Source organism: Trichosurus vulpecula, chromosome 7, assembly GCF_011100635.1.
Source record: "Trichosurus vulpecula isolate mTriVul1 chromosome 7, mTriVul1.pri, whole genome shotgun sequence".
In the NCBI taxonomy this organism is placed as follows: Eukaryota; Metazoa; Chordata; class Mammalia; order Diprotodontia; family Phalangeridae; genus Trichosurus; species Trichosurus vulpecula.
The window spans coordinates 270,779,973-270,794,658 of NC_050579.1; the positions used below are offsets into that span (position 1 = coordinate 270,779,973).

Genomic DNA, 14,686 nt, shown 5'->3' on the forward strand with positions numbered 1-14,686 from the left:
GCAGAGCTCCAAAGTAGATGTCTGGTTATTCTTCCTATTAATCCTTAGCTGTTGTCATAGCAGGGGCTTCTTCAGGCATGGAGATTCCTACCAATGGCTTTTGAGGAGCAAAGAAGAAATGTAGCAATAGTTAAAGGGATAGAGTATTTTGGGTATTTTGGGGGGTATAGAGGTTATAGTAGAGATCAGAGGTAATAGTGATTTGTGACTAGAGAATATTAGATAAAGATAGGAGAAGAGGAAAGAGAGCTATGCTAGACTGTGATCTCCTTGAGAAGAAAGGCTGCTTTCCATACTTCTCCTTTAGCTGCCATGGGGCCCACCATAGTGCTGGACACATAGCAGGCCCTCTTCTCTTAGACTTGCTTCCCCCAGAAGGCCCCAAATATGTTTTGTATAGGGGGACCAGAAGGGGTAGAAAAAATATTTTAGGCAATGTAGTTTGTAAGTGTTTAGGATGACCGTTTCTAAGATTCACCTGGAGTTTCAGGATTGAAATGGCGGTAGTGTCTGGGTGTCATGTATTGGGAGAGAGAGAAAGGGGAAAGTCACATTAACTGGCTAGCATAGTTGTGCTGTAGAAAGTTCTCTGGAAGCATTTTTACCAGTGCCATAGAGGGATGTAAAAAAAACCACTGGTTAAACATGTGCCTTTAGGTTCCACTCAGAGAGACAGTAAAGTTTGTGGGCAGTTTCAGAGATGCGAAGGGCAGTGATTTGAAGATGACTATGTCTATAATTAAGTTGAAGTTTCAAGGCTTTATGTATCAGATACATTCCAGTTGTCTGAAGAGCTCACATCCTAACATAATCAATTTACAAACATTTATTAGGTACTTACTATGTGTCAGACACAACATACAAAACTATACCAAATTTTTGTGTTTCTAGCAAGACAACTTAAAACCTCCTTAAAAAAAACCACAACAACACACAATTCTACTTAAAGTTTCTAGCTCTCACCAGCTGACTTTCTCCTGGGAAAGGGCTGAAAGAAAGACAATCCAAGGGTGTCTCAGAAACTGGAGGATGAACCCAACAATTAAAGTCCTTTATAACCACTTCTGGATGAAATGCAGGCCTCTCTATGGATGACACAGCTATCTGTTTCACGAGGAACCAGCTTCTGAATGCAGAGTAGATCCAGAACACATGCATGATGCAAGCTTGAATCTGACAGATATGTTTCAGGTGCTGTCGCAATGTAAGGCACAGCTGGGTGCTGTTAACATTTGTGTTTCTAGCACAACATGTACAGAGTGTAACTTACTGCTGTAAAAATATGGAACAGCATATAAAATGTTGTAACCCTGTAGGGTTCAGAGCACCTTATTTTCTCTTCTCATTTTTATCTGAAGAGCTTAAAGTATGTGTTACATCGCCACGAGGTAGGAATGGTCAGGTTGTTGCCATTAAGTAAGCTGACAGGCAGAGAGGATCTGTATGTTTTGTGACTCCTGGCTCTTTCCCAGTCCCTCTGGTTTTTCAGAGGCAAGCCAAGCTGGAGAATAGAGGAGTGTTTTTCTACTAATACACTATCACTACAGGAATAATGGTCAGAAACATTAGAGGGAGACAGTTTTGCTTAGAGCTTTGTTGGGGATGGGGTGGGGTGAAGGGAGTGGTAGCGTTTATCCTCCTTCGTTTTGTTTTATGGTTGATATGTTAGCCTGACAAAGGAATTACTTCAAGAACCTAAACCGCTTCTGTTGCTTATTTGTGAGCCAGAGCCCCAGTGTGTTCTACCCAATGTCGTAATCACTGAGGTAGCAGCCAGTTGCAGCATCTCCAGTAGCATATTGGTATGTGCTCTCAGAGGGAGAGGAAGGCAAGACAACCTCATAAGACCTAGAGATTCAGTTTACACACAGAAATAAGGACTCTCACAGCCACCCCAGAAGTCAAATGTTGCTCAAAAGGAAGATCAGAAACAAGCAAGGAATCCATCAACAAGTCCTTGTTCTGTGCCAGGCAGTACACAGAGCTTTGGGAATACAGATATAAGGAATGAAACAATCTGCACACCCAAGGAGCTTACTTTCTAAGAGGAGAGAGCACGAGGACATATATGAATATGTGCAGAATACACAAAATAAAGAGAAGGAAGGGCCTTGAATCTGGGTCTTTGTTCCCTGTTTTACTTCTCAGAGATTTCAGTGCATGTTGTACTCTAGGTTTGGGGAAAGAATAGACTAGGAGTGACTCAGAAGGCTGTTGGGCATCTGCTTGGTAACCTACTTGGAGCTCTCAAACTTCTGTCTCATGGCTAGGGAAACAGGGATTTTTATTGCTTGGTTAGCTTTTTTTTCTTCCCCGAAGTTTTATATATTCCTTTTGTTATTTGTACTTCAGTCATATCCCCAAATCCCCTCCTCTTTCCATTAAATTCTCCCATGTGTGTAAACAGCTGACAAAAGGTCTGTCTGACAGCACATGCAACGTTATGCACCTTACCTCTCTATTTGAAGGAGGAAGGTAGGTTTCATAATCTGTTTTACAGGCCTAAGATTGGTCATTGTTATTAACCTGAGTTCAGACTTGGCCATCTTATTCCCATGAGCTGTATCTGTGAGCTGAGCTTGGCCAAGGTAAGCTCTGTGAGCTTGCCTTAGTCAGGAGCTTCTCACTCAGGACCTGAAAGGCTATCCCAGATAGCCTTCAATCTGTAGTATTAATGTTATCTCTGACTTTCAGGAGATGAACTATTTGGTTTTACTAGGGAAAAAGCTCTTCTTCAGAAGATTCCAAAGAGATAATAGTAAACATTTATTAAGCGCCTACTACGTGCCAGGCACATGGGGGCAGCGAGGTGGCACAGTAGATAGAGTGCTGGGCCAGGAGTCAGGAAAGCTTATTTTGCTGAGTTCAAATCTGGCCTCAGACACTTCCCAACTGTGTGACCCTGGGCAAGTCACTTAACCCTGCTTGCCTCAGTTTCCTCATATGTAAAATGAGCTGGAGAAGGAAATGACAAACCACTCTAGTATCTTTGCCAAGAAAATGTCAAATGGGGTCACAAAAAGTTGAACATGACTGGAAGATGTGTCTCATCATCATCCACCACAACATGTGCCAGGCACTGCCAAGTGCTGGGGATAACACAAGTTGATGGGTCCTTTCTCAGTTTAGAGCTTCTTTCCATATGCACATCAACATTTGTGCCCACTGCCATTGGCACAACTGATTAGAGACCCACCACTCTACCTGTCTGTACCTTGCTTTCTTAAGAGCAGTAGGAGTTAGAAGGTTCTTATTTTGCCTCTAATACTAACCAGGAGACAGTGGTGTCCCAAAGACCTAGAGTAGAGGAGAGAGTGTCTAGTGCAGGGGGAGACGGCTTGGGAAAGAATTAGAGGTCAGTGTGGCAGAAGAGTAGGGTTATGTAAGAGAATGTAGAGGGAGAGGTTAAAAGCCAATAGATTATGATCAGACAAGGGAATTTTAGAATTCTCAAACATGGAAGTGGTGCATTTGCGGGTGATGACAAGATCACGGGTATGACTATCTTTGTGTGTAGCTGAAGTGGGGTGGAGGAGTAGCTCATGGGAGGTGAATAGGTTGAGGAAATGAGTGGTTAGGTATTTGAAGGAGAATCAATATGTGTTGAAGTCCCCTAGTATGAGCACAGGAGTTGGGGAGGAGAGTGTAGTAGCAATTTAGATTTGAAGATCTTTCCCACCCATTAATAAGCCTTGTTACCAGCTTACATCACAGGAAGCCTAAGTTACATGTGGTGGGAGGAGCTTCCTGACAGGAAAAGGAAGTTATGTCACAGAAAATGCTGAGAGAGAGAGAGAGAGAGAGAGAGAAAGAGAGAGAGGTTATGGCTGCTGATGGCCGCCCTTGTGATTGTTAGAACTGCACAGGCTGACGTGGCTGTACTGTGAGTTTGTTTTTGGGAACACCCCAGCCAGGGGTCGGAGAGGTTTTGGGATGGCGAGGGTCCAGGTTGTGATATTGTGTATTGAATGTTTTGGGTTCCTTGCTGTTGTGATGAAGTGGACTGACTGGCAAAATGGCCTGTGGGATTTGGTTCTCTGGTGTCTGAATAAATGGTTTACTTCTTTTACCTTCTATGTGGAGAGCCTCATATACTTTGTGATACAGAACCACACAGGCATTTTGACAGTTATCATCTACATTGTTAGTATTGCCTTACTGTTTCAGAGAGAAAAACTGTGAGTCACAGCTCCTTGAGCAAAGAAAGGAAATGACTTGGGGATTCTATAGACAACAGTTACCAAGATTTTGCTTGGGTGGTAGATATGAATAACATGAAGAGTAGTTACTGAATGATAGAAGTAGGGGGAGAACCTGGAAGTGGCAGTGGGGAGCAAGGAGTGTTCCGTCTCCCCCTGCCTCAACCAGTAAGCCAAGGAGAATGAGTGATGATGCAGTCAGTACCGGAAAGGGTGACTAGGGAAGCTGAGTTATCAGGGGCAAACCAAGATTCAATAGTGGCTAATAAATGGAAGGAGTGGGAAAGGAATAAATTTAAGATGGAGGGAAGTTTGTTGCCCATGGAACAGGCCTTCCAGAGGGCACAGTGGAAAGGCTGGGAGGAGTTAGGCTAAAACTTTGGGATGGAAGGCTGGATGGAAGGAAATGGAATATTTCCTGCAGTTAATCCTCCTGTGGCACCTCATTTCTCTTAGGTTTGGTTTTTTTCATCTTTAAAAGGAAGATATCACTCCATTCCCTTCCACAGGATTTTTATGATGATCAAAATGAGATCATATATGTCAAGTGCTTTGGAAAGTATAAGAAAATAATACCAAAGTGAGGTATTCATTATTATTCTTAATACAAATCAATCCAAGCATTAGTCTGTTATGTTCAGTTCCAGTGACACTGACCAAGAATTGTTCCTCATTCCTCTGTCCTGACATGCTTGACTTGTTCCTGGGCTCTGCTCCATGTTTCTGAGGAAGACAGCAATCTAATGGCTGAGAAGGAACTGTAGCAGCTTTGTGGAAAGACCATGGGATTTGCAGTTAGAGGACTTGGGTCCTAATTTGACTCTGTGTGACCTTGGGCAAGCCATTGAAACCCTGAGCCTCAATAGTTCTTCTGTAAGATTAGGGGGTTGAAAATGAGATGGTCTCTAAATCCCCTTCAGTGCTTGTAGAAGTCAATCCACTCATCTTTGGAACTCATCTTGGGACTATTATGTCCTGATTGGTGAGTGGTACAAATTCATCTAATATTGACTCTGGATATGCTGCTATGGGACTATCTGCTCTACCATCTCCTGGATGTCTCCTCCTCCCCCACATTCCAACAGCCACTTTCTATATTTACTCTGGAAATAGTAATCAAATGATTACTGCTATTTCTTCTGGAAAGTAGTGTCTATGACTGCTCCCCAGACCAAAATTCCCTTCCTTAGTCACCACTCTCTTATATGTGTTTTACTACATTGGAATTTAAGTTCCTGAAGCCAGGGAATGTCTCATTTCTGTATTTATATCCTCAGTACACAGCACGTAGTAGGCACTTAATAAATGCTTTTTATTTCATTTATCCAACCATATATCCATTCATTCCAGTTTTAAATCTGTTATTGTTTGATCTTTTATGCTTTCCTTCTCCCTATTCTCCATCCCACAGACATAGCAAAACAAATTTAGAGTCAGCCCCTGCTAATGACTCTCTCAGTTCTAGACCTCACTCAGGAAAAATGGTCACATATACATAAGATTTAGATCTAGAAGAGACCCTGTCATCCCCTTCTATTTCAACCCCTTCACAAATCAAACTAGATAAGGGCATGGTCCATTGTTATGTATTTTGTTACAAAGGAAGGTCCTCTTGGGTGGGTGAATGGGTCGAAGAGTCATTAGGAAATGACAGTGATCATATTTGATGATGATTTTGAATTGAGAAGATAGAGCTAGAAGGGAACATAGAGGACAACTGAACCAATCTCTTAATTTTATAGATGAGGAAACTGAGGCACAGGGAAGTTCACTGACCGGTTCAAAGTTAAATCTGTTAAGTGTCAGAGGTGGGATTTGAAAAGCTTTAACAAAATAAGTGTATAAAAATTAATATTATAGACATTATGATCATTTTAAACTGGCAGACAGCCATCCTTTTGCATGTATGACTATAATCTGTATCAGTTATCAAATTTCATTCAAGTCCATTAAAGATCACAAAAGGTGAAAACTTATCACTCTTTTGTTTCAAGAGGGCAGCCCAAAGTACCATTTGGCTTCCCTTTATATGTTTAAGCAATGTATTGAGTTCTGTCAAAATTGGTTACTTCCCCCAAAACTACCCAACAGATTGGTAGAATGCTGAGCCCTCAAGTTGCAGTAAAGACTTTATTCATCAGTTCATAAAACTGAATTCCACTGACAGGTCCTGTCTAAACTGAGAGCTCCAAACAGCAATTTTACGAGTTTGGACTTCTGACATGTGACTAGCATCATTGAAACATTGTGGAGGAATGCAAAGTCTGGGCAGTGAAGCATTGGGGAGGGGACGCAGGATCTGGAGACAAAGGGTATGCATTTGATTTCTAGCTTTGTAGCTTCTCTGTGTGGCCTCAGGCAAATCACAACTTCTGTTGGGAGGAGTTAACTTAACAAAATGAGTAAATTGGACGAGGTGATCTCTAAGGCTCCTTCCAATTTGGGTTCTTGTGAATACTGTCCACATACAAGGCAAGAAGATGTTATCTGTAAGGGACCAAACTGAATATAATCAAATGCCGAAGTATGGGACAAGTGCTCTGGGTGGTCAGGAATGCTAGAATTTGCAAGAGACCTCAGAGGTTAAGTCCAACCCTTGCAGGAAGCAAAAATGTGTATAGAAGCAGAAGATAGGCCAGGGCTTCTCAGGTGGAGGGGATTAGTGAGAATGAAGGAGCAAAGGCAAGAATTAGCATCATGGAGGAAAGCCCAGTGAAAGGACTATCTTGCCTGGGGAAGTTGGTTCTCCTTGGGGAATAGATGAAAAGTTGATTGGCCAGGAAGGATAGGGCCCATTCCCAAATATTGGTTGCCTGGGCCCGCTGCAAGGATGACCTGTAAAGGAACCAGCGTTTGAGGCTAGGAAGAAAATGGAAACCAAGGTAATTGAGTTCAGGTGCTGGGCAGGATTACCAACACAGTTGTGGAGTGGAGGCTCCTCAGTGCGGTGAGGCTCTAAACCCTCTCTATGTGCTGAAGAATGTTAAGCTGTGAGCAAATGTGTGTGTGTGTGTGGGGGGTGGGGGTGGGAAGGGGAAGGGTGAAGAAGGAAAATTATCAAGAAACAGCTTGTAGCAGAAAAAGGAGTGTAATATAAAAGTGTGTCAAGTTGCAAAATTCAAAGGCTGGATGCTTTATGGCCTGCCCTCTCGCCACGGAGCCTCTAATGTACATTTCACAGGCTTCTCTGGGTTTAGAGGTTTTGTACAAATACCATTCAATGTCTTCGTGATGCCCAAGGGAGCATTTTTTTAATCTATTGGAGATGAGAGGACCTGAAAACCATTTAAAGTCGCTTAGGTCGTAATGGGCAGGAGAGTTTAGAAGTGTCTTATGAGGTGGAGAGTCATGTATCATGCTGGGTCATCTGGACTGGGAAGACAAGACAATTTTCCAGGAAAAAAGAATTTTTTAAGACAGGAATTTTTTTAAATGCTCTAAAGATTCTCCAAGGTCCAAAGGCACTGCCACCCTTGCATTTCACAGGGGTGGGTAAAATCAGGATATCTCTACTGAATGAATGAGAAAGATGAAAGAGGCCTCAGAGACCATCTTTTATTTTATAGTAGGGAGGGAGATTGGAGTACAGAGACAATAACTGGCTTGCCAAAAGTCACACAAAGGTAGAGAAAGGACTCGAATCCAGGTCTCCTGTCAATTCATGTTTGATTATTTTGAACAAACATTCTTAAAAGCCTCCTTTGTGCAAAGTATTATTCTAGTCACAGGAGATAGAATGATGGAAAAACAAAATTACAATGATGAAAAATTATATAATTTCTGACCTCAGGGAACTTACACTTGAGTAGGGATTGAGACATTTACACAAATAGCTGTAATACAAGTCCAATGTACTTTCCAGTAGTGGTGACACATGGCCTCCAGCCATGCTCTAAAATATATACCTTTTGAATGCATTCATTTCCCTGGGAAGGTCTGGTCTCCACAAAGTGGTACTTAATATCTTCCCGTGTCAGAAACTCATTCCGGGGTTTGTTTTATCCTTTGGAAGGTAAAATTTTCTTTTGTTTTCCTCCCCTTTCTCTTAACATTTAAAGTCTCCAAACATTTCCTAGGCATGAAGACCAAATGTGATTTTAATACAGGCGTTATTAGTTTAGAGGCCCTTCAGCCACTGACAAATGTACTTAACGACTCTAGCAGTGTTCTGATCGGGCTGTCAGGGTGGAAGAAACATGGGGAAAAGATGACTGGAGAGTCTGAACGCCACTTGAACAATAGCTGTTCTGAGTGGAGGAGGGAGATTTTATTATTGTTTCTGTCTTCCTCCTCCTCCCTCTCCTCCCCCTCCTCCGCCTCCTCCCTTTCCTCCTCCCCCTCCTCCCCCTTCTTCCTCTTCCTCCTCCTCACATCCAGCTCTCATAAACAAGTATGGGGCTGGACCACAGGAACCCAACAGACTGATGGTTCCAAAGGATGTGCTCTTAGGTAGATTTCCTGGCTTGGACCTATCTCACAGGATTTAGAGCTGGATGGAATCTTACAGATCAACCAACCCCATCTCATTATTTCTTGAGAGATCAAGGCCCAGAGAGGGGAATCATAGTTATCTAGTAAGTAAGCAGTAAGAACCTGAAATTTGGAACAAGATTTTCTGACTGCAAATCCTTAACAACAACATACAACAAACACTGCGCCATGCAGCCTTTCAGCCCTTAAGAAATGTCTCAGGGTCTCTTATATGGCAGAATGCTAGGTTGTGAGTTCCAGTGTCCACTTTCCCCTCGAGTGTCTCCAAGTAATGTGATCCTCAATCTCTTTTGCAAAAGGGGCCTATTGAGAGATGTGACATTTGAGTTTTGCTGGTGGTTAGGATGGTAATTTCATGAAAGCATCAGCTGCAGGGGGAAATGACTTTTTAATGTTGGAACAAAAGCATCAGTGAGGTGGTGAATGTAGGGGTGTGGGTGTGTGGGTGTGTGGGTGTGGGTTTGGGTGTGGGTGTGGGTGTGGGTTTGGGTTTGTGTGCTCAGGCACCAGTCACTGCCTTCAGTGTCCCTGGGGAGGCCAGAGGGAAAGATTTTGGTCCAGCAGAGAGCAGCCCAGACACGATCCTCTCCAGAAACCTCTTAGAGGCATTTATTTAGTAGCCCCTTAGCTCAATACCCCACATAATAAAGGCAGGTGGGCTGCCCGCTTAGGAGTGAGTGATCCACCCAAAAGGATCCAGAGGGAACAGGAGATAGCCTAGCTATAGGTACAGAAATCAGAACATCTGAAAGAAAAAGTGCATCCCAAACAAAAAGACAGTTTTTAAAGCTGAGCTACATAGTGGCCCTCTTAAATCTCACGGAACTCTCTCAGAAGAAGAAATCTCTTCCCTCTACCCATCCCCATTCCGAAGCTGCACATGACTAGGATAAAATCAAGCTTATCTGGGGCTGGATGGGTTGGCCCTTTTGGGAGTTTTCCAACCCAAGAAAGATTCATACAGTGGGCTTGGGAAAGTGAGTCACAGAATCTCAGAGCTGAAGGGCCTTTAGAGGCCTTGTAGGCACCCCCACACTACCCCCGACAGCAGCATCACTGGCATTTTTTAGGCTTTAAAGTTTGCAAAGCACTTTATCAGTGGTTGTTCAGCCACCACTGGAAGACCTCTGGTAAGGGGAACCTGTTACTTCTGGAGACAGCCCATAGCACCTCTTAGATCATTGAGCTCAATCCTTCATTGTATAGATGGAGAAACTGAGGTCTGGAGAAGGACAGTGGCATGTGTGAGGTCATCTAACAAGGCAGTGGAAGCTCATTCTTACTCCTTGACCATTCCCAAGCTTCTCAGCCCGGCTGGCAAGGGGCAGGCCAGGATCCCTTTTCCGAGAGCCAGCCATTGCCTTTCCCCCAATTTTTCACTTCCTTCTGCTTCCTGCTCTGTTAGCTATTGCTGCATTACTTCTCCGTGAATTTTAAAGTGTGCCTTTTCTGTGTCTCCCTCAGCTTCTGGCTTGATGGGGAAAGAATAATAGTGCCGCGTGGCAAAGCACCGCAAAATGAAACACTCGGCGTAGTCCACACAGCCTCCCATCAATCCTGGGAGCTTCGATCCTTCCCCCGCACCTCCCCCTCCTCCAAGCCTCTCTTGGCCTCTCTTTGGATTTTCTTTCCTGAAAGAATATGATCATAAAGTTTATTGTTGTTCCCTTGCAGCCCCCAGCGAACAAGATGCCGGCGATACAGATTTCTGCATGTGAAGGATTTATTTTGCTACCTTGCTTCATAGGAGGACCAAAAAAAAAAATGGAGAAATTGGGGATTCTATTAAGTGAGATGGGTTGAGCAGGCAGAATCTGTGTTTCCACCAAGGCTCATATATGCCATTCAACAAAGGGATTGGCCTGTGATGAGGATCCTAATCTTTCCCCAAGGAGTTACTTTTTAAGTGGGAGGTAGTGACATTTTAGAGTCAGGGACCTGCTTTTATTCTGCTGCCTCCTAGCTGTGTGATCTTAGAAGAATCACTTCCCGTCTCTCAGCCTCAATTTTCTCATCTGTAAAATGAGAGTGTTGGGTCCTTAAAGTTCTATATGAAACAGATATGTCTCTGAACAGAGTAGGGAGGCTGGCTGTTTGTTACGGGCTCGCCTGGGAATTCCATAAAGTTGAGGGGAGGGCCTGGGTGCTTGTGGCCACTTTCAGACCATGTAAGACTTCAAGAGTGAAATCAACCATTTTGGGAGCCTTGCTTTCATAGGGAATAGAGGGGGAACCAGTCCCCAAAGGCTCTCTCGTTCCCAGGTAGTCAGTGGCTACTGTTTGGGCTTTTTGTTAGCAGAGAGCTCTCACTGATCCCAAATTGTAGTTCGCTGTATCCACAGGGCCTAACTGGTTTAATAATACCAAGCTTGTCAAAACATTTAGGAATCTGTCTTCCCTTTCTCTATGAACAAATTTACAGAAAATCTGGAGTCCTCTAGAGGGGACCTGAAGCCTTCACCCAGACCCAGCCATGGATATCATCTGGACTAGCAGGAGGGCTGCTAGGGACAGGACATGCTGTTCTTTTAGCCTCTCCTCTCTGGACCCATTCCCTGGGGTAGCTCCTGCTTCCCCTGGCATGGAGCTAGTCCATGGAGCAGTATCTTGAACATGCCATTTTAGTCAGCACCACTGCCTTTCCTGGCTGAGCCTGGGCTATTGGTGGCTACTCTTTATTAAGTGATAAATACAGACCAACAGTGAATAATTTAGAATTAGCCTTAGTCTAAGGTTTTTTCCCACTCTATCTTCCTTTTTTCCCATCCCAAGTACTCCTGTAGTAGTTAACTGGGAAAGGATTCTTCACTTCCTCTTCTTTCTCAAATTCTCATTATTCCTCTCCCCTCATCCATTTCATCACCTCTGCTCTCCTCTCTTATCCTTACTCACGTTTCCCTACCCATCACAGCTATAATACCCTAGCCATCATAGTGGGTTGGGGTCATAGTTGAAGGGGACAGGGAGAGTTTGAACACAGACTTCTTTTTCTCTGACCTTCCTTAACATGTTACAAATGCCATACTCCCTTCCACCCAGTGCTGAATTATCAGCAGCTGAGAAGGACACAGGCCTCTCCTCTTGTAGACGGCAGCAGTGGGCATGGAGTGTGATAGGCCCAGCTCCTAGAAGTATGGTATCTCCTTCCTATTGTCTTGGGTAACCCCAATAGACTTAGCGCCTCCTGTACTATCTCCCACCCTGTCTACCTGCTAGAGATACCCAGTTTCCTGGGCAGCACTCACCAGGTGCAGATCTGAGAATGGGAAGAGAAGTCTCTGGACTCCTTGAAGAAGCTCTCTTTCTTGGTGCCCTGCTTTAGCAGGATTTTGTGCTCTGTGCAGCCTAGCTTGTACTCTGCAATGTTGCTGGAGTGGAAAATCCTGGTGGGTCAGGCAGTCAGTGGGGTTGGGGGAAGGGAGTGTCACCTGACCTTCAGCAGAATAGTTGGCAAGACTGGGGTATGCTCAGCTGTCAGCTGTGGGGCCACCACAGGGTGGGGGTGGATGGGTGGAGAGGATTGGGTAAAGATGAAGGATACAAGAGGAGGAAGGGAAAGGAGTAAGAGGGGGGAAAGGAAGAATAGGTTGAGGTAAAGGAAGAAGATTAAAAGGGGGAAAATGAAGAAGCTAAGAGGAAGAGTGAGAAAGAGAAAAGAAAGATGAAGGTGAAGATGAGAAGGGAGGAGGAAAAAGAGCTGGGGGAGGAAGGGAAATAGTGGGGAAGGTCAGAGAGAAGAGAGACACATACATGGCAAATTGGAGGAGGCTCAGCATTGCCATTTGCTATGGAAAGTTGGACCAGCCTAGCCATGGCAGCAGAAAGCATGATATTTCTTGGTTTCCCATTCCTTGAGGGTCTAGTGTGCTTCTTTAGGAAAGCTTGACAATTCTGTACCCTTAGAAACAAGGATGGGTTTCCTTTCTTTGTAAAAATTTAAAATATATTTGTATTTATTTCATTAAAATTTTCCCAGTTACATGTAAAACATTTTAACAATCATTTAAAAAATTTTGATTTCCAAATTCTCTCTTTCCCTTTTGCCCCTCACCCCTCCTTAAGAAGGCAAGCAATTTGATATCGATCATACATGTAAAGTCATACAAAAACATTTCCATATTAGCCATGTTGCAAGAGAAAACAGATTTAAAAAGAAAACAAAAAAAAAAGTAAAAAAAGTGTACTTCAGTGTGCATTCCAAGTTCATCACTTCTCTGGAGGTGGATAGCAATTTTTATCATGGGTCCTTTGGAATTATCTTAAATCTTTCACAGCTGGTCACATTCACAGTATTGCTTTTTACCATGTACAATGTCCTCCTGGTTCTGCTCACTTCACTTTTCCTGAAACCAGCCTCATCATTTCTTAAAGCATACCTATTCCATAACAATCATATATCACAACTTCTTCAGCCATTTCTCCAATTGGTGGTCAGCCCTTCAATTTCCAATTCTTTGCTACCACAAAAATAGCTGCTATAAATATTTTTGTACAAATAGATTTTTACTTTTCCTTTGATCTCTTTGGGTTACAGACCTAGTATGGTTATGCACAGTTTTATAGACCTTTGAGCAAAGTTCCAAATTATTCTTCAGAATGATTGGACCAGTTCACAACTCCACCAACAGTGCATTAGTGTCCCAATTTTTTCATATCCTCTCCAGCATTTGTCATTTTCTTTTTCTGTCATGTTAGCCAATCTGAAAGGTGTGAGTTGGTATCCCAGAGTTGTTTTAATGTGCAATTCTCTAATCATTGGTGATTTAGGGCATTTTTTTCATGTGACTATTGATAGCTTTGATTTCTTCTTCTGAAAACTGCCTGTTCCTATCCTTTTGCCATTTATCAACTAGGGAGTGGCTCTTATTTTTATAAATTTGACTCACTCAGTTCTCTATCAGAGAAACTCACTGTAAATTTTTTCCATTCAGTTTTGTTTTCCTTCCAATTTTGGCTGCATTAATTTTATTGGTGCAAAAACTTTTAATTTCATGTAATCAAAATTATCCATTTTACTTTCTGTGATATACTCTATCTTTTGTTTGGTCATAAACTCTTCCCATAAACAGATCCCCCAGATCTGATAGGTACATTTTTCTTTTCTTTTTTTGCAGGAACTGAATCTTAATTTTTATTCTAAAAGTAAAGTTTTTATTTTTCTTTCTTTTTTATATATAATTTATTTATTTTAAGTTTTCAACATTCACTTCCATAAGATTTTGAGTTTTAAATTTTCTCTCCCTTCCTTTCCTCTCTCCTCCCCAAGATGGCATGTAATCTGATATGGGCTCTACTTACACATTCATATTAAACATATTTTCACATTAGTCATGATGTAAAGAAGAATTAGAACTAATGGGAGGAACCACGAGAAGAAAGAAACAAAACAAAACAAAAGAAAAGGAGAGCACATAGTTTGCTTCCATCTGCATTCAGACTCCAAAGTTCTTTCTCAGGATGTGGATAGCATTTTCTACCATGAGCCTTTTGGAGTTGTCTTAGATACTTGCATTGCTGAGAAGAGCTAAGTCTATTAAAGTCAGTCATTGCACAGTGTGGCTGTTATGTGTACAGTGTTCTCATTTCACTCAGCATCATTTCATGTAAATCTTTCCAGGTTTTTCTGAAGTCTGCCTACTCATCATTTCCTATAGCACAGTAGTATTCCATTACATTCATATATCACAACTTGTTCAGCCATTCCCCAATTGATGGGCATCCCCTCAATTTTCAATTCTTTGCCACCACAAAAAGAGCTGCTATAAATATTTTTGTACATTTTTATGATCTCTTTGGGATGTAGCCCTAGAAGTGGCATTGCTGGGCCAAAGGGTATACACAGTTTTATAGCCCATTAGGCATAGTTCGAAATTTCTCTCCAGAATGGTTGGATCAGTTCACAGCTCTACCAACAATGCATTCGTGTTCCAATTTTCCCATGACAGGTACATTTTTCCACGCTTCCCTCATTTACTTATGTTATCACCCTTTATGTC

At 42.6% G+C, this 14,686-nt stretch overlaps 1 protein-coding gene across 1 annotated transcript in view; it reads right to left on the reverse strand.

Annotated features, from left to right (window-relative positions):
* The window catches only part of IP6K3 (inositol hexakisphosphate kinase 3), a 33,085-nt gene extending 21,011 nt beyond the window's left edge, over window positions 1–12,074 (reverse strand). The window contains exon 1 of the mRNA XM_036766149.1: window positions 11,936–12,074. The gene's annotated coding sequence lies outside the window, so the exon portion shown is untranslated. The remainder of the gene's footprint in view (window positions 1–11,935) is intronic.
* Window positions 12,075–14,686: the final 2,612 nt, after the last annotated feature.